Source organism: Bombina bombina, chromosome 7 (assembly GCF_027579735.1).
Source record: "Bombina bombina isolate aBomBom1 chromosome 7, aBomBom1.pri, whole genome shotgun sequence".
Taxonomy (NCBI): domain Eukaryota; kingdom Metazoa; phylum Chordata; class Amphibia; order Anura; family Bombinatoridae; genus Bombina; species Bombina bombina.
In genome coordinates, this window is record NC_069505.1 from 499,291,797 (window position 1) to 499,308,008 (window position 16,212).

The 16,212-nt window shown below is 40.3% G+C and overlaps 1 pseudogene; it reads right to left on the minus strand.

Annotated features, from left to right (window-relative positions):
* Window positions 1-16,212, minus strand: part of LOC128666875 (cytochrome P450 2G1-like) — a 174,227-nt pseudogene that overhangs the window by 34,815 nt on the left and 123,200 nt on the right.

The following is a 16,212-nucleotide window of genomic DNA, read 5'->3' on the forward strand; positions in this document are numbered from 1 at the left end:
GCCATACTGTGATCTCAATGTTAACGTTAAGCTCCTTCTCCCAGGCTTTGTATTGACTGTGCTTAGTTTTATCTGTAGGAGTTATCAGTAAATTATAGTGAAAGGAGAGAGATCCTTTGAGTGATTTGCCTATATTCCATCTTTGTTCCCATCTAGTAGAAGGTCTAACTGTTTGACCTGATAGTCTCCATGCCTTGAGAATACTTGCCAGTCTGATAAATTCAAAGTGCAGGGAAGAGGGTATGGAGAGCTTAGCCTTGGCCTCTTCAAATGACAAGAGGAGATCTTCATTATAAAGAGATGTGACTGGTTCGTTAGCTGCCTCCTTCCATTGGCCTATATGTGTTTCAGGCATAGAGACCAAAATGTGCCTTATTCTATAGAGTGGGGAGGGATGTGGTGCAACTGATTCCATATTTTTTCTGGAATCCCAGTGCAGAAGAGTATTCAAAATGAGTGGGTGTACAATTTGTAAAGATCTACGCACGTGTATCGGTATCCAAGGGAGATCCTGAAGTACAAGGGCCCCAGGGATCAGAGACTGCTCCACCTCATACCACCTGGGCCTGTCACCCTCGAGGCTCCACCCAACCATATGGGCCAGTCGTGCAGCATCGTGGTAAATTAGAACGCTAGGGTAGGCTAATCCCCCTCTGTCTAAGGGTTGCTGAATCGTTGTAGTCGCGATTCTGGGTCTTCCTCCCTTCCAAACATAGTTTGAAATTAGGCTCTGTAGTTTATTCAATATAGGTCTGGGAACTGAAAGGGTTATGCACCTAAAAAGGTAAGTAATTTTAGGGATGAGCGACATTTTAACCGCCGCTATACGCCCTGTCCATGAGAATTCTCTGAATTCCCAGCTTTCAAGCAGTTTCTTAAATTCCGGAATACGGTCTGTGAAATTTTTCTGGATCATAGTTTCCGGATCTGGGCTCAGGTGAATGCCCAAATGTTTAACAGAAGTAGCCGACCATTGGAAATCGTATTTTCTTTTCAAGAGTTTCAACTCAGATTCGGGGACATTAATGTGTAATACTTCGGTTTTAGAATAGTTCAATTTATAAAAACTACATTTAGAAAATGTGTCCAAGCAGCGGAAGACTGCTGGTAATGAAGTAGACGGGGATGTGAGTAATAGAGTGACGTCGTCAGCAAACAACGCAATCTTGTGTGCTGACCTCCCGAAGTTTATGCCTACTATATCGGGGTTTGCTCTGATCAACTGGGCCAGGGGTTCAATAGCCAACGCAAATAGCATCGGGGAAAGAGGGCAGCCCTGTCTGGTTCCATTGAGGATATCAAACTGGGCGGACTGAAAACCGACTCCATTAATCCTCGCTGTAGGGGCTAAGTATAAGACTTTAACCGCTTTAAGAAATTGTGGGGGAATTCCAAAAGCCTCCAAGGTGCACCAAAGATAATCCCACCTGACCCTGTCAAACGCTTTTTCAGCATCAAGCGACAGGGCCAGGAGGGGAATCCCTCTTTTCTCAGCATCGTATAGGATATCAAATAATCTTCGAGTATTATCTGGGCCTTCTCGGCCTGGGACAAAGCCTACTTGGTCCGGGTGGACTAATTTACACAAGACTCTAGCTAATCTATTAGCCAGAATTTTGGAATATAGTTTTGTATCAGAGTTTATCAGAGAGATTGGTCTGTAGCTCTGGCATAGACTAGGGTCTTTGCCCGGTTTCAATATGGTGATGATGTCTGCTTCCAAAAATTCATTTAGGCAGACTCCAGTGTTAATAAAAGAGTTATAAGTTCGTAATAAAATTGGTTCAATGGTTTCACTAAAAGTTTTGTACAAGTGACCCGTGAATCCATCCGGACCCGGGGCCTTGTTTCTCTTAAGCTGAGCGATCGCAGATTTTAATTCTGCCAGAGAGATCTGTGAGCTTAACATGTCAGACTCCTTCTTATCTATACAAGGTAAGTGCAAAGAATGTAAAAGAACTCTAATTTCATCTATGGAGTAGACTTTACCAGAGGTCTCATCTGCCAGGTTATACAGATTAGCGTAAAAAGCTCGGAATGCCTCTCCAACATCTACAGGAGATGTTACCAGTTTATCTTCCCACGCTATGGAAGCTATAGTTCTCTGAGCTTGTCTTAGTCTAAGTTTAGAGGCTAACAAAGTGTTAGCTTTGTTATTATGATAATAGTAGGTTTGTTTAAGCCTGAAGAGAGATTTTTGTATCTTAGCGAGCTCATATCTATTGAGTTCTTCTTTTAGGAACTCAAGTGTCTTTGCGCCTTGTACAGATGGGTTTGCTTTTAATATAGATGTTTGATGTCTGAATTCACATGTTAATTCTGCTAGTGATTTGCCCTGTTTTTTCTTTAAGATAGCAGCTCTGTTAATTAGAGCCCCTCTAAGGTAAGCCTTAAGAGAGGCCCAGATGTACTGCACATCTGTCTGTGCATTATCATTGAGCTGAATAAACTCCTGCAGACTATTTTTAACTTCCTGCAAAGTGAGGGGATGCGATATCAACCATTCCTCGTATCTCCACTTTTTAAAGATTGTAACCTGAGGAGTGGAGAAAGTAGCTGTCACGGGGTCGTGATCTGACCATGGAATGACTTCAATTCTGGAGGAACTAATTTCATTCAGAGTGAGCGGCTCAACAAAGATAAAATAAATTCTAGAAAACATCTTATGGGCACTCGAGTAGAAAGTGAAATCATTGTCCGAGGTATGCTTAGCTCTCCATACATCATATAGGCTATATTGGGCCATCAGATTTCTAAATGCGGCAGATAGAGAACTGGTGGAGCGGGCCGGAGCTATTCTGGGGGTCCCTTTTTTGTCTTTAAGGGGATCCATAACAAGATTGAAATCTCCTCCAATAATTAATGTTCCCTGTTTAATTGTGGCAATAAGTTTAAGGACATGTTTTAAAAAAGGAATTTGTCTAGAGTTCGGGGCGTAAAGATTAGCTAGAGTGTATTTTCTTTCATTTATTTTACATATAAAAATAATGTATCTAGCTTCAGGATCTACTTCTGTATGTATTTTCTCAATCTGAAGGTTATCTTTGAGGAGGATAGCCACTCCTCTAGATTTAGTGGAGTGAGAGGCCTCTAATTTAGTAGAAAAGTTTTTAAAGGAGAAGGGGATGCTTTGGGTTCTGATCCAATGGGTCTCCTGGAGCATAATGATATTAGCTTTGAGTCTCCTAATGTTGGTTAATAATAGACTTCTCTTGGTCGGGGAATTGAGGCCTTGGACATTGTGAGTGAGGACTTTAATTTCCATATTGCGAGAGGAAGAGAAAAAAAAAAAAAGAGGGGGAGGAAGTGGCGGGAAAGAGGAAAGTAGGGATATAGGGGAAGGTTGATAAAGCTATATACTATCTGTGCGTGTGGACCTGTTACAAAATTCACATTATGTGAGAGGGGGTAGATGAAATTTTAATAAACAAGCTATACAAGGCCAAACAGGGACTGAGGATGGATTCTTTTAAGTTCAGGGCGTGCTGGAGATCTGAAGATAGTAAGTAATAGTTTGGGGGGAATAGGGGGATATTCAGCGGGTAAGCACCGCTATAAATTAGGGATTTAGGTAAAGATATGTTTACGTACTATATGTTAGAATGCTGAAATAGAAACAATGGTTACCACCTAATATAAGGGGGGGGGGCGGGATAACCAACTTATATGATTATTAGGCATATAGATTGTACGTTTCAGTTGAACAACAATAAACTTGGGACCGGATTAATTCCGGATCAAACTTAACCAAATACAGTATAACCTTAGTAACAATAGCTCATACCTTGTCACATGAAGATCTAAAATATAATAAAAAAATATGTTACAAGTATATGTTTTGAAAAGGAAAAGCATGCAGGAGTACATTGCAATAACACTTCGTCATTTGTGAGGAAGATAGGATATTATTAACAACTATATACCAGTCCAGAGTGTAAAAATATAGTGCACAACTACCTAATTACAGGGTAGAATTGCATACAGGTCAAAAGTTTGTGCCTGGTATAGGGTGGAACGTTTTATTGGCGGCAGGCAGTCCTTACAGGACTTTTTTCTCTTTTTCTCTTTCCTCCTACTACCTTCGTGAAACTAGAGAGAGACAGAGAGATTGTTCAGTGAGAAAAAAATTTGTATGTCTAGTTAGGTATGGCCCTGTAGTAAGGGGGTAGTGTTAGAGATAAATCTTATTTCCATATTAAATATTATTAGTGCCCATAGTAGTGTTATAAGTTCAAGTTTTCAGTTACTCAGTATATGATATATCCTCTCTTTTTAGTTTTAGTTTAATCTTACTGATAAAGAGGATATTAGAAGACACTTAAACTTTGCTTTCCTAGAGACTGAGTAGCTTTTACTCTCGTGTGTAACAGCTATGGAGATGAGGCTGCTACAAAAATTAGATATGGTAAATACATGAGCTAGAGGAATATCAACTATCAGAATTAAAACATAAATTACACAGTCTCTACTATAATTTTAAAGTGGACCTGAAAGGGAAGAAGAGCAGTATGACACAATAAGACTCTACAATTTTATATGTTATAGGTCTGAGAATGTCTTGCGTTCGCTCTTAGTAAGCGTTGACCACCATTATTGTAAGGGATGTCTTAAGGGTAATGGTGGCTCAGGACTGGAAGCTGCAAGGGCAAGTGCATAACTCCTACTTAAACTTAAAGTTAACTCTATATAAGATAGAACAAGTGTATATATTTGTGTTATATAAACAAACTGTTATTGTCAATGAATATAATATACAGTATCAGTTTAAACTCATAAATAAACCTGAAAGGAAAGAAAAACATTAGCAATATCAGCACTTTGTAGTATTGAATTTAGAATGTCTGGATATAGCACAAGTTCATATGAAATGAGGGTTATCCCTCATTATAAAAGGACATGAATCTTGAACACAGGTGACTCAGGATCCAGAGCTGCAAAAACAATATGTCATTAGCTATTACAGAATATACTTAGGCATTATGGTGCCTAAAAGTAAGCCAACATGAGTAAGATAGCTTTGATGTTAGGTTCAGAACATGCGACCTATGGTGTTTATAGTCATATTGTTTATCTTTCTTTTTTTTTCTTCCTCTTCCTCTCCTTTCCTCCTCTACCTTTTTAACTCTTGCTAAGGTATTTAAAATAATAAATAGGAGCTTAGCACTTATTTATGCCCAGGACCATCAAATTATTATTCCGCTTGACAGTGTGGGTTAATGACCTGCTGAGTGGTGTTTCGTCTCTTTGAGGCAGGAGAAGATCTTCTGGGTTTAGGGCTCCACTCCGAGGCATCAGTCCGTAGGGAGGTAGGTTCCAGGGTTGTGGGGCTGTTAGTAGGAGGGTCATTTTGAAGAGGTTTGGGGTCCTGGTGTGCAGGTCCTGAAGCTTGGGGTTTTTGTAAAAAGTTTAGTTTGCTGAGTATTTCCATCCCCTGAGTCAGGTTAGATACATTATAAGTAAGTCCATCATATTGGAAAATAATCCGGACTGGGAAACCCCATCTATATTTAATGGAGTGCTTGCGAAGGCATTGTGTGATCGGCTGAAATGATCTTCTTTTTGATAGAGTATGAGTAGATAAATCAGGAAAAAATTGTATTTCTTTATAGGGATCTGGTAGGTCTTTATTCATGAAGGCTGCTCTAAGAATCTTTTCCTTAAAGGTATAGTGGTGAAATCTGACAATTATATCTCTCGGTTGTGCCTGGTTAGAGTTCCTTGGCCTGACTGCTCTATGGGCTCTGTCAATTTTTGCATCTTGGTCTAGTGGCGAGTTGAGTAATGCTGCAAACAGCTCTTCCAGGTATTTATTCAGGTCTACGGTTAAGATACTTTCAGGGATACCTCTAATACGTATATTATTGCGTCTAGACCTGTCTTCAAGGTCAGCTAACTTTACTTCAAGGTCAGATATCATTTCAGCTAAGGATTGAGAATAAGCAAGGAGATTAGAGTGATCAGTTGCCAAATCCTCATGTTTGTGTTCCAAGGTGTCGGTTCTATCCCCCAAAGATGAGATTTCTCTTTTAAGGTCTGCAACCGAGGTTCTTATTTCTTGCTTCAAAGAGGAATGGTGGGAATCCATTTTAGCAGAAAGTGAGTTCATGAGTTCTTTGAGGGAAGTATCTTCTGAATTATAGATAGATTTTTTTCCAGTCGGGGGTATTTCTTCATCTCCTGGGCCAGACGGGGAATCTCTGGAATCATCATCTGAAAGGTCCCCTTCTAGTAGAAATTTACTATGAAAGTGGTCTGCTACAGTTCTTTTAGGACCTATATTATGTTTACCAATGTTTTTCTTTCTGTTAGAATGAGACATTTTTAGTACGTTATGTCTCAGGTATAACCAGCAATCTGCCTCAACAATTCTCTGGATGTAGAAGGTGTTGGCAAGTTACTCTCCCTTCTCTTCTCTCACCTCTTCCTCTTATTCTCCTTTCTTTATCTCTTCTCCCTCTCTCTTCACAGATACGCTACTCCTCAGGATAATTGCCCTCACAGGGCCATCACGGGAAAAGGAACTTGGGGTATGACCTACTGCCACAACTGACAGCAGGAAAGGGAGGAGGAGAGCATATCATAGGCGACAGTAAATCAAGAAGCTTTGTAGGAGGTACCTTCCTCTTTTTTTTTTTTTTTTTCTCTTTCCCCTTTTTTTAGGTTCCTGCACTCTTTCAGTGATAGGTGTCACAATTATATATGAAACAACAAGTGGGTGCTAAGGCAAAACAGTGCTATGAAAATATACTCAAGAACTATCTGGGAGCCCCTTTTTTCTATTTTCCTTTTCTTCTCCTTTACTGGCGTTGAGGTAGCACCTAAGCTCACTCTTTATAGTGTAGTTGTGAGAGCCTGAGCTATATTATGCTTATTATACAGAGCAGTGAAAATGACACAAAAAACAAAGCAATAGAAACAGCAAAAGGGGTACAAGGTTCCCAGGAGTGAGTTGTCAGGGGTTATGCTCAGTTTGAAATAAGCAAAAATTTGTAGAAGTTTGTAGTCTCTTCAATCATTAATACTTTATAAATATTTGCAATGAGAGATATTGGCACATACAAATATATTCCCTTAAAGTGTTGTGGATTGGTACCTCTGGGTATAAGTGATCAAGAGCAGCAAACAAACTCTTATAGATAATCTTAGCTGCTAGCTAGTAAACTCTTACAATACTTATAAGGCTCCTGTCTTTTACTGCAGCAGTGTTGTAGTTCGTATTGGTTAGGCAAGATTAATAGTATAAAGGAGTACAAATTAGTAAGCAGGGTCAGCGCCTATGGTTGCAGCTCTGCTTCTCTATTAGGCAGTTAGAAAGTTTATGAGTCCTGCACGCTGATTGCTGATGCCGTATGGTGTCTTACAAATAGAGCCAAATAAGTCTCAATTAAGGGGAGATTTGCCAGGCGCATATGATTGAATAATAGGGCTAACTAAATATGCCCTTACCTTTCTCCTCTTCCGTTGTCTTGGTACAGTTTGCGCTTCCGTGTAATGTGCTTATGATCCTCCTGGATTGTAATGGCGGCTGTTCGCGCCAAAGTAGTGTGAAGAAGATGCGGCCTACGGGAAATCTTTCAGAGTCCTTTGAATCTCCGCAGTGGTCCGGTTGTGAGCCAATCTAGCTCTAATTTCAGGTTTCTTACAGATGTAGTCACTGTGGTCGTTGCGGAGAGGAGATCCAGCAGTTAGGCGATGACCCGGCTTCTCCGTGCTGTAAATTTGTCTGATGTGTTGACCTGTAATTGCAGGCAAGCTGGGCGGACAAAATAGGTATACCGCTGATTCCAGATGCTCCTATTCTCTGAAGCCTCTTATGCGGGTTCAGCTTGCCGGAGGTGGTGTGTCTGCTGCAGAGCGGACCCCCGCTGCGAACTGCTCCCGGTCAGTGTAGTTCAAAAATCCTATCTATAATTATCTAGGATATCTGGAGGTGCAAAAGTATATATATTTTTTTTAATTTTTTAGGCTCTAAGGTCACCTAATAAATGCCTAAGTTAGCTAACTGAGGGAGAGCTCTTTCTCAAGACGTCTCTCCTGCTTGGCAGCTGGCTCCGCCCCCGCAAATCATTTTTTTAATTAGTTATGACATTTTCTGTGTTCTTTTGGTATCCTTTGTTGAAGAGAATAGGCACATATTCTCAGCAGCAGCAATGAACTAATGGGAGCTACAGTAGCTGTTGATTGGTGGCTAAACATATGTCTTGTGTCATTGGCTCATCAGACGTGTTCAGCTAGATCCTGGTAGTGCATTTATGCTCTAGAGCGGACTTTAACTATGTATTTATTCCCTTTGCAGGGGATGAACATATTGTTATATGCATTCAAAAGTACATTAACAAAGTGTTCTACCATATAAGAGCATATTAGAGACAGCACAGAAATAGCCATTATCCTGCCTACTATCCTCCCAAACCCCTTCTCTGTTGCAACCCCCTCACCATCCTGAGTCTCGAATAACCAGCCACAAATATTGAGAGGTTTGCTCTTGTAAACGTAGTCCTACCTTGTACATCTGGATATGTCACTAGGATTAACATCGTGTGTCTCAGTGTTGTAGCCACAGTATCTCCTGCACCAAGAAACAGGCTGTGAACTGATAGCAAAAGATTTTTTATGGTGAACTGTGAGTTAGGATTCGTTTTTTCCTGCACAAGACACAAAGAATATCCTCATTGTTATACTATTAATAATATGCAAGTGAGGGCTAGATTACAAGTGGAACACTAATTTATACATATATAAACACATAAATATAGATATGTATATTCATATACATATATATATTTGCTGCCCATTGCTACACGACTTACCCCCTTCTCTGTGCTAGTTCTTATGTCGTTTCTCACAGAATAAGATTGAGACTCCAATATAGAGGTGGTGTACAGAGCACCTAAAACTGAAGGCTAAGGTGACTATAGTGTAGTGAGTCTCATACAGTATCTAGTACTAAAAAGATAATAATATAGATTTAAAAAGAATATAAAATCCAAAAATGTAATACATCAAAGTAGAATTTAAAACCATGGATCCATGAGTACAATAAACCATAAAAACATCAAAGCAAATTACGTTAACCTGAATACATATGTGTAGACAACTTCAATCAAGATTGTACATGGATGGTCTGCTCATCAGCAAACGATAGCACTATATAATATGGCAGTGTGTCCCTACCAGTCCCAATGAGGGAACATATACAAAAAAGTGGTAATATAAAAAAACGTGTATGCCAAAGGATGTGTATAACACTGGGAATCTATTTAAAGAACATCCCTAGATCCTAATAAAAAAGGGAAAACAGGTCCAAAAATGTTTTATGTGTACACAGAAATGGAAAAATTAAAAATCCAAAACTTGCGATGTGTGCAAAAAGTGAAAATGATGCAGAAAAAAATGCAGAAAAAAAAAAATCAAAAACAAAACAAAAGTTCTTCCAAATAAAAAAGGTGTAAGGTTATAAAGTATATAATGAAAAATATCAAACTTGTATTCCTGGTGGTGAGATTTTCTGTGATTTGTCCGATGTCCCAAAAGTCTTTAGAATTATTTTCTAGAAGTCCTGAGATATCCTGTGAAATTTAAAATAGATAGTGCAGATTGTTTCCAAATTGTATGCTAATATCAGAATTAAGCTTACCAGGTCGAAGTCAACGCGTTTCGGCCTTGTAAACAGGATTTTCTCAAGACTAAGTCTTGAGAAAGGCCTGTTTACAAGGCCGAAACGCTTTAACTTCTAATTGGTAAGAACATTTGTTTTGTTTTTTTCTGCTTTTTCTGCAATTTTGGATTTTTCATTTTTCCTTTTCTGTGTACACATACGAAATTTTTTTGGACCTTTTTTCCCTTTTTTATTAGGATCTAGGGATGTTCTTTAAATAGATTCCCAGTGTTATACACATCCTTTGGCACACATGTTTTTTTATATTACCACTTTTTTGTATATGTTTCCTCATTGGGACTGGTAGGGACACGCTGCCATATTATATAGTGCTATAGTTTGCTGATGAGCAGACCATCCATGTACAATCTTGATTGAGGTTGTCTACACATATGTATGCAGGTTAATGTAATTTGCTTTGATGTTTTTATGGTTTATTGTACTCATGGATCCATGATTTTAAATTCTACTTTGATGTATTACATTTTGGGATTGTATATTCTTTTTAAATATATATTATTGTCTTTTAGTACTAGATACTGTATGAGACTCACTATACTATAGTCACCGTAGCCTTCAGTTTTTAGGCACTCTGAGCCAATGGAAGCACGTTCTTGTGAGCTCAATGCTTCCGTGCAATGCAAATGCGAGGTTATGTTCACATTGCACCTAACTCATAGTACCAGCGCATATTTGTGTGCACTGGTATTACTAAATTGAGCGCAGATATAAGCTTTTGTAGAAGCGATATTTTGCGCTCAACTTGTAAACTAGCCCATAATGTTTTATGTCTATAATAGGATTTTGTCTTGGAATCCAAAATGTCACTTAATAGTTTAGATGTAAGACGTTACATGTAATAAAGAATTTCTCAATAACGTTTAGAAATACTCAAATTGCCATTTTAAACTTGCTTAAATACAAAAATTGTCTATAAAAATATTAGGCATGTGCATTTGTTTTGCTACTAATGCAAATTCATTAACAAAATGTGGATATTCTCTTCGTTTTCACGACACAAATATCCTAACAAATGCACCCTGGATTTTAAAGAAAATGGATAAATACTGACAACATTTTTGAGCATTCATTTGTTTCCTTTAAATGGTTAAATACTTATCTTTAACCTTCTGGAGAGCCACAGTTACCTGCTCCTATTCTTGACAGAGCCCCAAAGTTGATAATACGAAGCTTAGATATATTAAATAATAATTATTTATCCAACATTGTGTTTTATTTTATGACTAAGTAGCAGCATATAAATAATTTTACTCCTCTTTAACCCTTGCCTTTAAATGCTTCCCATTTTCTAATATATATGAAATATACTCACAAGCAAGTGTGTGAAAAAACTGCCAGAATCTTATTTACATCGAAAGATCTCCAGTTTAATTAAACCAAATATAAAAAGCTCAACACAGATAAAAAAACACATTACCGGTTTCGGTGGGTAAACCACCTTTTTCAAGAGTGATAAAGAGTTTTTCAGCGAGCTGTGTTGGTTGTTTCTTTGTTGAGGTATAACTGACTGAAAATTTACATTGAAAATCTTAAGAGGGGAATTAAAAAACATTCCCAAACCCTGAAGAGAAACTGTGCATGCTAATTTTGAGAGATTACACTCATAAAAAAACTATCTAATAAAAGTTATTTTTAAAAAATGCATAAAAATGTTACAAAAGCTCAAAGATATTAAGTCTCAGGAAAAAAGGGGCAACAAAAAGCTTTAACAGGGATATATTCAAACATGCATGATGGGGGAAACCAGACGTGGACTCCTTGCCCAGTGTGCTTAGAGGAATGTGGCTGCACCTCACTGACGAGGCCCATAGGAGGCCGAAACGATCGTCTGGGGTTGTCATGTTCCTTGTTCAGAGGAGAATTGCCTGGTATTTCGGGGCTGGACTGACCTTACTTGGCAGGATCAGACTGATATACTTCAGGAAAATTTTCTTCTGTGAAAAGCACACTGGTCTAAAAGAGGCTGCTTCCGGGTGGTAAATCGCCATAGAACAAGCCACTGAGCTGTTGTTCGTTCCTGGTAGAGCACTTCTCTCTTTGTATGCAAATTATTATGACCCTGGGGAAGTCTCCCTATGGGTGATGGGGGAAACCAGACGTGGACTCCTTGCCCAGTGTGCTTAGAGGAATGTGGCTGCACCTCACTGACGAGGCCCATAGGAGGCCAAAACGATCGTCTGGGGTTGTCATGTTCCTTGTTCAGAGGAGAATTGCCTGGTATTTCGGGGCTGGACTGACCTTACTTGGCAGGATCAGACTGATATACTTCAGGAAAGTTTTCTTCTGTGAAAAGCACACTGGTCTAAAAGAGGCTGCTTCCGGGTGGTAAATCGCCATAGAACAAGCCACTGAGCTGTTGTTCGTTCCTGGTAGAGCGCTTCTCTCTTTGTATGCAAATTATTATGACCCTGGGGAAGTCTCCCTATGGGTGATGGGGGAAACCAGACGTGGACTCCTTGCCCAGTGTGCTTAGAGGAATGTGGCTGCACCTCACTGACGAGACCCTGGGGAAGTCTCCCTATGGGTGATGGGGGAAACCAGACGTGGACTCCTTGCCCAGTGTGCTTAGAGGAATGTGGCTGCACCTCACTGACGAGGCCCATAGGAGGCCAAAACAATCGTCTGGGGTTGTCATGTTCCTTGTTCAGAGGAGAATTGCCTGGTATTTCGGGGCTGGACTGACCTTACTTGGCAGGATCAGACTGATATACTTCAGGAAAGTTTTCTTCTGTGAAAAGCACACTGGTCTAAAAGAGGCTGCTTCCGGGTGGTAAATCGCCATAGAACAAGCCACTGAGCTGTTGTTCGTTCCTGGTAGAGCGCTTCTCTCTTTGTATGCAAATTATTATGACCCTGGGGAGGTCTCCCTATGGGTGATGGGGGAAACCAGACGTGGACTCCTTGCCCAGTGTGCTTAGAGGAATGTGGCTGCACCTCACTGACGAGGCCCATAGGAGGCCGAAACGATCGTCTGGGGTTGTCATGTTCCTTGTTCAGAGGAGAATTGCCTGGTATTTCGGGGCTGGGCTGACCTTACTTGGCAGGATCAGACTGATATACTTCAGGAAAGTTTTCTTCTGTGAAAAGCACACTGGTCTAAAAGAGGCTGCTTCCGGGTGGTAAATCGCCATAGAACAAGCCACTGAGCTGTTGTTCGTTCCTGGTAGAGCGCTTCTCTCTTTGTATGCAAATTATTATGACCCTGGGGAAGTCTCCCTATGGGTGATGGGGGAAACCAGACGTGGACTCCTTGCCCAGTGTGCTTAGAGGAATGTGGCTGCACCTCACTGACGAGGCCCATAGGAGGCCGAAACGATCGTCTGGGGTTGTCATGTTCCTTGTTCAGAGGAGAATTGCCTGGTATTTCGGGGCTGGACTGACCTTACTTGGCAGGATCAGACTGATATACTTCAGGAAAGTTTTCTTCTGTGAAAAGCACACTGGTCTAAAAGAGGCTGCTTCCGGGTGGTAAATCGCCATAGAACAAGCCACTGAGCTGTTGTTCGTTCCTGGTAGAGCACTTCTCTCTTTGTATGCAAATTAATATGACCCTGGGGAAGTCTCCCTATGGGTGATGGGGGAAACCAGACGTGGACTCCTTGCCCAGTGTGCTTAGAGGAATGTGGCTGCACCTCACTGACGAGGCCCATAGGAGGCCGAAACGATCGTCTGGGGTTGTCATGTTCCTTGTTCAGAGGAGAATTGCCTGGTATTTCGGGGCTGGACTGACCTTACTTGGCAGGATCAGACTGATATACTTCAGGAAAATTTTCTTCTGTGAAAAGCACACTGGTCTAAAAGAGGCTGCTTCCGGGTGGTAAATCGCCATAGAACAAGCCACTGAGCTGTTGTTCGTTCCTGGTAGAGCGCTTCTCTCTTTGTATGCAAATTATTATGACCCTGGGGAAGTCTCCCTATGGGTGATGGGGGAAACCAGACGTGGACTCCTTGCCCAGTGTGCTTAGAGGAATGTGGCTGCACCTCACTGACGAGGCCCATAGGAGGCCGAAACGATCGTCTGGGGTTGTCATGTTCCTTGTTCAGAGGAGAATTGCCTGGTATTTCGGGGCTGGACTGACCTTACTTGGCAGGATCAGACTGATATACTTCAGGAAAGTTTTCTTCTGTGAAAAGCACACTGGTCTAAAAGAGGCTGCTTCCGGGTGGTAAATCGCCATAGAACAAGCCATTGAGCTGTTGTTCGTTCCTGGTAGAGGGCTTCTCTCTATGTATGCAAATTATTATGATCCTGGGGAAGTCTCCCTATGGGTGATGGGGGAAACCAGACGTGGACTCCTTGCCCAGTGTGCTTAGAGGAATGTGGCTGCACCTCACTGACGAGGCCCATAGGAGGCCGAAACGATCGTCTGGGGTTGTCATGTTCCTTGTTCAGAGGAGAATTGCCTGGTATTTCGGGGCTGGACTGACCTTACTTGGCAGGATCAGACTGATATACTTCAGGAAAGTTTTCTTCTGTGAAAAGCACACTGGTCTAAAAGAGGCTGCTTCCGGGTGGTAAATCGCCATAGAACAAACCACTGAGCTGTTGTTCGTTCCTGGTAGAGCGCTTCTCTCTTTGTATGCAAATTATTATGACCCTGGGGAAGTCTCCCTATGGGTGATGGGGGAAACCAGACGTGGACTCCTTGCCCAGTGTGCTTAGAGGAATGTGGCTGCACCTCACTGACGAGGCCCATAGGAGGCCGAAACGATCGTCTGGGGTTGTCATGTTCCTTGTTCAGAGGAGAATTGCCTGGTATTTCGGGGCTGGACTGACCTTACTTGGCAGGATCAGACTGATATACTTCAGGAAAGTTTTCTTCTGTGAAAAGCACACTGGTCTAAAAGAGGCTGCTTCCGGGTGGTAAATCGCCATAGAACAAGCCACTGAGCTGTTGTTCGTTCCTGGTAGAGCGCTTCTCTCTTTGTATGCAAATTATTATGACCCTGGGGAAGTCTCCCTATGGTTGATGGGGGAAACCAGACGTGGACTCCTTGCCTAGTGTGCTTAGAGGAATGTGGCTGCACCTCACTGACGAGGCCCATAGGAGGCCGAAACGATCATCTGGGGTTGTCATGTTCCTTGTTCAGAGGAGAATTGCCTGGTATTTCGGGGCTGGACTGACCTTACTTGGCAGGATCAGACTGATATACTTCAGGAAAGTTTTCTTCTGTGAAAAGCACACTGGTCTAAAAGAGGCTGCTTCCGGGTGGTAAATCGCCATAGAACAAGCCACTGAGCTGTTGTTCGTTCCTGGTAGAGCGCTTCTCTCTTTGTATGCAAAATATATTCAAACACGTCTTAATATGTATATGTATGTATATATATATATATATATATATATATATATATATATATATATATAAAAATATATATATATATATATATTTATGTGTGTACATATGTGTATTATATTTTTGCAATATTCATATTTCATAAAATGTTTAACTGTATTTGTATTGTAAATATTTCATATTCCAATGTTCTTCACATAGGGGAATATGTTTTAAGTATTTTTAAATATATATTCCTATATATTTATCTGTATATATCTATACTTATTTATAATCTTATAGATATATAGGTAAAGATATATTTTTTTACCAAAATACCATCAGATATAGGTAGAAATATGTATTTATGAATAAATATAACATATTTTTCTATGTGAAGAATATTGGAATGTAAAATATTGATATTTCAAGTTGGGTTAGTGCACGTGGTTAAGCGTGATTTGTTTGGTTGCTTTTCACACTCCTTTGAAATCTATGGGGGAATGCGTTCATGCGGTAGTTGTACTCTAACTGTAGCATTTTGAACACGGCTTAGCACGCAAGTGAAAACGTTATACTTTCAACTTGTTATACACGTGGTACCGATGCTTGCATAGTTGACGTACCAAAGGGGGGGGGGGGGGGGGGGCGATAAATTGTGCTCCACTCGTAATATAGCACATTATGTGATAGAATTATTCCCTATATTTCCTTCTATTGGTTGATATAACGTGTCAATATAGTGCCCCCTTTTTTCCCATGTGGACCCACATAATACAGGGGAGGCACATTTAGAGTTTCACAAACCTGTTCCATCTTGATAAGGAAACAATCAATAAAATCTCTGGGGTCATCAGGGTCTATTGATTTCTGGTTGATCAACACTTTGTCTTGTAGATAGCCAATCAGTTCTTCTGATACATTATAGATCTTTTGGTGTGGTCCTGGAATGTATTTCATTAGCCCAGGAATGGTGTCCTCCAACTGCAACAACAAAAGTTTAAATTGCATTCAAATATGAAAGAGCAGTAGACAAACAGTATTTAAATTGTACATTGTGTTTATAGATGGTAGGAAATTAATTAAAACTGCATCTACAATTTGCAAGTTGCTAATCAAATGAATCACATAAATTGAAAGTTAAACCAAAATATGTCTATAGTTCTCCTATAGTAAAAACAAATATGTTAAATAAAAGTAAACATAAAAAATAGATAGTTTTGTTTTATTGCAAAATGAGCAATTAGAATGTCTACTTG